At 39.3% G+C, this 6709-nt stretch overlaps 1 protein-coding gene across 7 annotated transcripts in view; it reads right to left on the bottom strand.

Annotated features, from left to right (window-relative positions):
* Positions 1 to 6709, bottom strand: part of PPP3CB (protein phosphatase 3, catalytic subunit, beta isozyme) — a 35871-nt gene that overhangs the window by 16348 nt on the left and 12814 nt on the right. The gene's annotated exons all lie outside the window — the stretch shown is intronic.

The raw sequence follows: 6709 nt of genomic DNA, 5'->3' as shown, positions 1-6709 counted from the left end.
TTGTTCATAAGTTTGTAATGGTCTTTATTATCCATGAATGAGTGAGATCATGTGGTATTTTTCCTTCATTGACTGGCTTGTTTCACTTAGCATAATGCTCTCCAGCTCCATCCATGCCGTTGCAAATTGTAAGAGTTCCTTCTTTTTTACAGCAGCATAGTATTCCATTGTGTAGATGTACCACAGTTTTCTAATCCATTCATCTACTGATGGGCACTTAGGCTGTTTCCAGATCTTAGCTATGGTGAATTGTGCTGCTATGAACATATGGGTGCATATATCCTTTCTGATTGGTGTTTCTGGTTTCTTGGGATATATTCCTAGAAGTGGGATCACAGGGTCAAATGGGAGTTCCATTTTTAGTTTTTTGAGGAAACTCCATACTGTCTTCCATAGTGGCTGCACCAGTCTGCATTCCCACTGAGAGAGATTCTTTATGGAATAAATTTTTAGGTCTCTCAGGGGGGAAAAAAGAAGTCCTACAGAGATAAAAAACACACACACACCATCTACATATATACATTTAAATTCCTCATTTATGGATACAGCATTAGGAGTAAGAAAAAAAAATCATAGCACAGTTCCACTGTTGCAAAAAAGTCCTAGGATTCAATCTCTCTCTTAAAATTTATTTTAATTTAAATTATTTATTGTTTAAAGTATTACACGTCTCCTTTTTCCCCCATTGACCTTTCCCCGGAGGACTCTTAAAATCTGGCTCTAGCCCTAACTGGTTTGGCTCAGTGGATAGAGCGTCGGTCTGTGGACTGAAGGGTCCCAGGTTCGATTCCAGTCAAGGGCATGTACCTTGGTTGCGGGCACATCCCCAGTGGGGGGTGTGCAGGAGGCAGCTGATCCATGTTTCTCTCTAACTCTCTATCCCTCTCCCTTCCTCTCTGTAAAAAAATCAATAAAATAAAAATAAAAAATCTGGCTCCAACAACTCTCCTGAAACTTAATTCTTAAGATTATCAATTACTATCTAACAACCTGAATCCATGATTTGTTCTTAGGCTTAATTCACCTTTACCATTCTATATATTTTTCTCTTGGTTTCCAGAATTCTACTCTTATGGTTTTTCTACCTTTAGACTACCCCCCCACCCCCCAAATTTGGATATTCTGAAGATTCTCTCTGCAGTCATGTTCTTTTTATATACTCAAATTTCTTAGTGATTCTATTACTATATAGTTTAAAGTATCAACTTTTTGAAGACAATTCCAAATTCTGTATCACCAGTCTTGACCTTTCTTGCAAAATGGATTTCCTTGCTCGTTTTATTGGCAACCATCAAACTATTTGTATATTGTCTGTTTCCCCCTACTAGAATGAAAGCTTCATGAGTGCAGGGGACTGTTTTGTTTGCTGCTGTATCCCCAGAGCCTAGAACAGTGCCTGGCACATGATAGGCACTCAATAAGTATCTGACAGATGAGTAAATAAAAAAGAAAGGTATAATAAATTTCAATTAATAAGTAAAAATGTCTATTCAATCTTCTGATGGCAACTAGAAATGGACAGCTCTGGGATTCATATATGAAAGTCCAATCCCTATTCTCCAAAAGCTTACTAACTACTGAAGAATATATATGTGTGTATATTATATATGCATGCCACAGAAGAGTGATGAGCATAGCACTATGCTGTAAGTATATAGAGGTATGCCAAAGATATGCTAGGGAAAGGAAAGCTTTTGGTAAAGAATCATGAGGTAGGAGTTTACCCAGGTGTAAAGGGCAGATAAGACATTCTAAAACAAAAGTTAGAAAAACATGAAGTAGTCATATAGATCAATGGGATACAACTGAGAGTTCAGACATAAAACCTCACATTTAAGATCAATTGATTTTTGACAGGGGTGCTAAAAAAATTCAGTGGGGAAACAATAGTCTCTTCAACAAATGGTGTGGAGGAACTGAATATCCACATGCAAAGAATGAAATTGCACATACTTACCACTTCACATCATACACAAAAATTTACTCAAATTGGATCAAAGACCTAAATATATCTGATAAGGGACTTGCATCTAAAATATATAAAGAATTCTTACAACTAAATAATAAGACAAATAATCCATTAAAATGAATAAAGGATTCAAATAAACATTTCTTTTTTAAAAATATATTTTTATTGATTTCAGAGAGGAAGAGAGAGAGTGAGAGAAACATCAATGATGAGAGAGAATCATTGATCAGCTGCTTCCTGCATGTCCCACACTGGGGATCAAGCCAGGAACCCGAGCATATGCCCCGATAGGGAATCAAACCATGACTCCTGGTTCATAGGTCAACACTCAACCACTGAGCTATGCTGGCTGGGCCAAATAAACATTTCTTCAAAGAAAATATTCAAATGGCCAATAGGCACATGAAAATATTTTCAACCTCATTATTCATTAGGAAAATACAAATCAAAGCTACAGTGACAGATAACTTCATATCCAATATGATGACTATAATAACATGATAAATAATAAATAAAAGTTGGCAAGGAAATGAAAATATTGGAACTATTATATACTGCCAGAGAGATTGTAAAATGGTACAGCTGCTTTGGAAGAGTTTGGTCAATCCTCCAAAGGTTAAACATCCATATGACCCAGCAATTTTACTTCCAGTTCTATACCTAAGAAAAGTGAAAACATATATCCACACAAATACTTGTACACAAATGTTCATCACAGCATATATATATATATAAAAGCCAAGCGACTGGAACGACCGGAATGACCAGTTGCTATGACGTGCACTGCAGCTAGGCCGGCCCGGGGAAGGGCCATGTGAGGTTGGGGGGCCCCAATCGGCACCCCTCGACCTCCCATGGCCCCTCCCCCAACCAGCCCAGCCCTGATCGGCCCCCATCAAGATAGGCCGGCCGGACCTCACCCATGCATGAATTCGTGCACTGGGCCTCTAGTTATTCACAATAGTCAAAAAGTGGAAACAATCAACTGTCCATCCGCTGATGAATGGATAAACAAAATGTGGCATAGCCATACAACAGAATATTATTTGGTCACAAAAAGGAATTAAGTACTTATTCATGCTACAACAGGGGTGAACCTTGAAAATATTATGGAAAGAAGCCAGTCACAAAAGACCACATATTGATTATATGATTCCGTTTATATAAAATGTTCAGAATAGGCAAATCTATGAAGACAGAAAGTAGATTAGTGGTTGTTTAGGGCTGGCAAGGAGAGGTGGAAGGAAATGAGGAGTGACTGCTAATGGATACAGGGTTTCTTTGAAGAATGATGAAAACGTTTCAAAATTGATGGTGTTAAAAGATGCACAATTCTGTGAATATAGTAAGAAAACATTGGATCGTACAATTTGAACAGGTTAACTGTGCAGCATATGAATTACCTCCATGAAACTATTATGAAAACATACAGAAAAAGTGTGAAGGCATGAAACTGAGAGAGCACAATACATTTAGGAGATTGGCTGTGCTGTGCTGTGTTATGGCTAGAACATAGAGAATATGAAATAGAAAGGCAAGATATGGGGCTAAAGAGAAAGTAGGGAAAGTCCAAAAACCTTGTGTGACAGGTTAAAGTTTATCTTGAAAGCTACCAGACGGAGAGGAAGCTGACTAGTGACATAGAGGATGTTTGAGTGCTATTAAGAGCCCAGCTAGCCCAGCTGGAATGGCTCCGTGGTTGAGCATTGACCTATGAGCCAGGAGGTCACTGGTTCCATTCCTGGTCAGGGCAAATGCCCGCGTGGCAGGCTCAATCCCCAGTAGGGGGTGTGCAAGAGATAGCCGATCAATGATTCTCTTTCATCATTGATATTTCTATCTCTCTCTCCCTCTTCCTTCCTCTCTGAAATCAATTAAAAGAAAAAATATATATATATAGATATATGTATATATATATATTTTTAAGAGCCCAGCTAATGCTAGAAATCAAAGGGTGGTACCTATTTATAAGGCTGTATAAATATCTTCAGCAGTGCTCTATACCCTGGCTATAAGAACAGAGATAATAGATGGCTGGACTTTACTGGGGCCGAGTTATAGGACAAGCAAAATAGAAAAACAAGAGATAAAGGAGTTTGAGGGTGTACTAAGAAGGAAGAGAGGGAAGGAGGGCTCTGACTAAAAAGAATAGACATGGTCAAAGGCTTAGTGATTCCAATGAAGCTTATATAACCAGAATGAGGGATTGCTAGAATAACAGGGGTTTTCAATCAGAGGGTGTTAATGATAGTGTCATATCATTACCAGATTCAAAACATCCAAGTTATCTTTAACCATTCCCTCCCCTTAAACATGCATTAGTGTTAAGTCTCACTGATTCTACTTCTACAATTCTTGCAGTTCTCCCCTGCTTTCCATTCCTAATCCTACCAGAGCTTCATTATGTTTCCATTTGATTCTTGATGTAGCTTCATAACAGGTCTCCCAACCTTTAGTCTTTCTTCCAGTCCAAAATAATTTTTCTAAATAACTATCATGGTCATATTCTGTTTCAATTGCTCCCCACCATTTATGAAAGTTCCAAATTCTCTGTATGGTGATCAAGAGCCTCATGCTCTAGTCATGACTTAGCTTTTCATTATTTTCCTCTACTGTCCTCCACACATCTTACTAGCTAATCAGACTGAACCCCTCAACATTTGCCAGTGACCTTATGCTTTCTTGCTTTCAGACTCAGGTTCAGGAAGTTCTCTTACCTAGAATTCTCATGCCCATATGTACCAGCACAATTCCACCATTCTTCGAGTCCCAGACCAATGATACTTTAATCCCTCTGACAAATATAATCTCTTTTCTCTCTTAATTGCTATAAAACTATGCTTGTCTAAGACTGCTCACTGTATTATATTTTATCATTATTTATGTAGCTTAAATCCCTTATTAATCTGCAAAGAATCATATCTTACTTTATTTTTGTATCCTAAGTACCTTGAATAAAACACACTTTCAAAAGAACATCTGGTAAAGGAATAAATCTTACAAGTATGACCTTGTATGGAAGATCACAACATAGTGGATCCTCTAGAACAGAGGTTCTTAAATTGAGCCAATAAACCCGAGGGGACTAACCAATTGACTTCAGCGTCCTGAAGATGTTATGTGTATGTACAAATGTAAGCATATTTGTACATGAATTTTTCTGGGGCAAAAGTCCCTTTCATCAGATTCTCAAAAGGGTTTTAGCTCAACCAGTGTGGCTCAGGGATTGAGCATCGACCAATGAACCAGAAGGTCACAGTTCGATTCCAGGTCAGGGCACATGCCCTGGTTGAGGGCTCGATCACCAGTGGGGAGTGTGCAGGAAGCTTGATTCTCTTTCATCATTGGCGTTTCTATCTCTCCCTCTCCCCTTCCTCTCTGAAATAAATTTTTAAAAAATTGTTTTATATTTAAAAAATTGTTTGTGCAGTTACGTTAATCTAAAAAGGAATCCTTAGTATAAACGTTTTTCCATTTTCTAAAACATTTATAGATATAAAAAAAAAACCCAGCTGAGATTTGATTACAAATATCTGAAGTGTGGGTTGGGGAGCAGTGGATGGGGATATAAATGACACAATATTGGCTATGATAACTGTTGGAGTAATTGGTTCATGGGAACTCATCTTATTAGTCACTCTGCCTTTGTACATGTTGGAAATTCCAACTTTATTTTTTAATGAAAAAAAAAAAAAGCCCTCAAATGGTTAAAAACACAGCTTGTATCAAACTTTAGGATTAAACCAGCCTCTCAGGAAGGCTCTGGCTTATGTAGTTGCTTCCCAGGAACTAGACCAAAGTCACACTGGCTTATCTGAAGTAGAACAAATGAAACATCATTTGCTGCTTTCCATACCAAAAGAAAAGTTTTACTAGAATCAAGTAGTTAGGCTATCTAAATAATTAACATGCATTAAAATGAAAAAATATGCAACGAGTTTGAGAAAATTTTCTTACTGTGCTCAACATTGCATATAATATTAAATTTTAAGCTTCACGTTTTTATTTTTATTTATTTTTAGTATTTTTATTGATTTTTAGAGAGAGAGGAAGGAAGAGGGAGAGAAGCATCCATCAGCTGCCTCCTGCACGCCCTCTACCAAGGATTGAGCCCAAAATCCAGGCATGTGATCTCACTGGGAACTGAACCAGCAATCTTTTGGGGCACAAGATGACGCCCAACCAACTGAGCCACACCAGCCAGGGCCTGAGCTTCACATTTTTAGAAAGACATGAGTAATTTAGAGAAGATTCATAGATATACAACAAAAATGGTCAAGATGAATACTTCCTGATCTTATAATAGACTAGAGGCCCGGTGCATGAATTCATGCATGGGTGGGGTCCGGCCGGCCCACCTTGATCAGGGCCTATTGGGCCAGGCCGACTGGAGGGAGGGGCCACAGGCGGTTGGCTGGCTGGCCCCACCCACTGATTGAACTCTGGGTCGAAGGGGACAATTTGCATATTAGCCTTTTATTATATAGGACCAGTGGCTCGGTGCACGAAATTTGTGCATGGGTGTGGGGGTGTCCCTCAGCCCAGCCTCCACTCTCTCCAATCTGGGACCCCTCGGGGGATGTCCGACTGCCGGTTTAAACTGACAGTCGGACATCCCTCTCGCAATCTGGGACCACTGGCTCCTAACCACTCACCTGCCTGCCTGATCGCCCCAACCACTCTGCCTGCCAGCCTGCTCGCTCCCAACTGCCCCTGCACTGGCCTTCTCACCCCCAACTG

The sequence above is a fragment of the Myotis brandtii genome, unplaced genomic scaffold, assembly GCF_000412655.1.
Source record: "Myotis brandtii unplaced genomic scaffold, ASM41265v1 scaffold190, whole genome shotgun sequence".
Classification (NCBI taxonomy): domain Eukaryota; kingdom Metazoa; phylum Chordata; class Mammalia; order Chiroptera; family Vespertilionidae; genus Myotis; species Myotis brandtii.
Note: the sequence above shows the minus strand (reverse complement) of the source record. Positions and strands in the feature narration are given on the sequence as shown.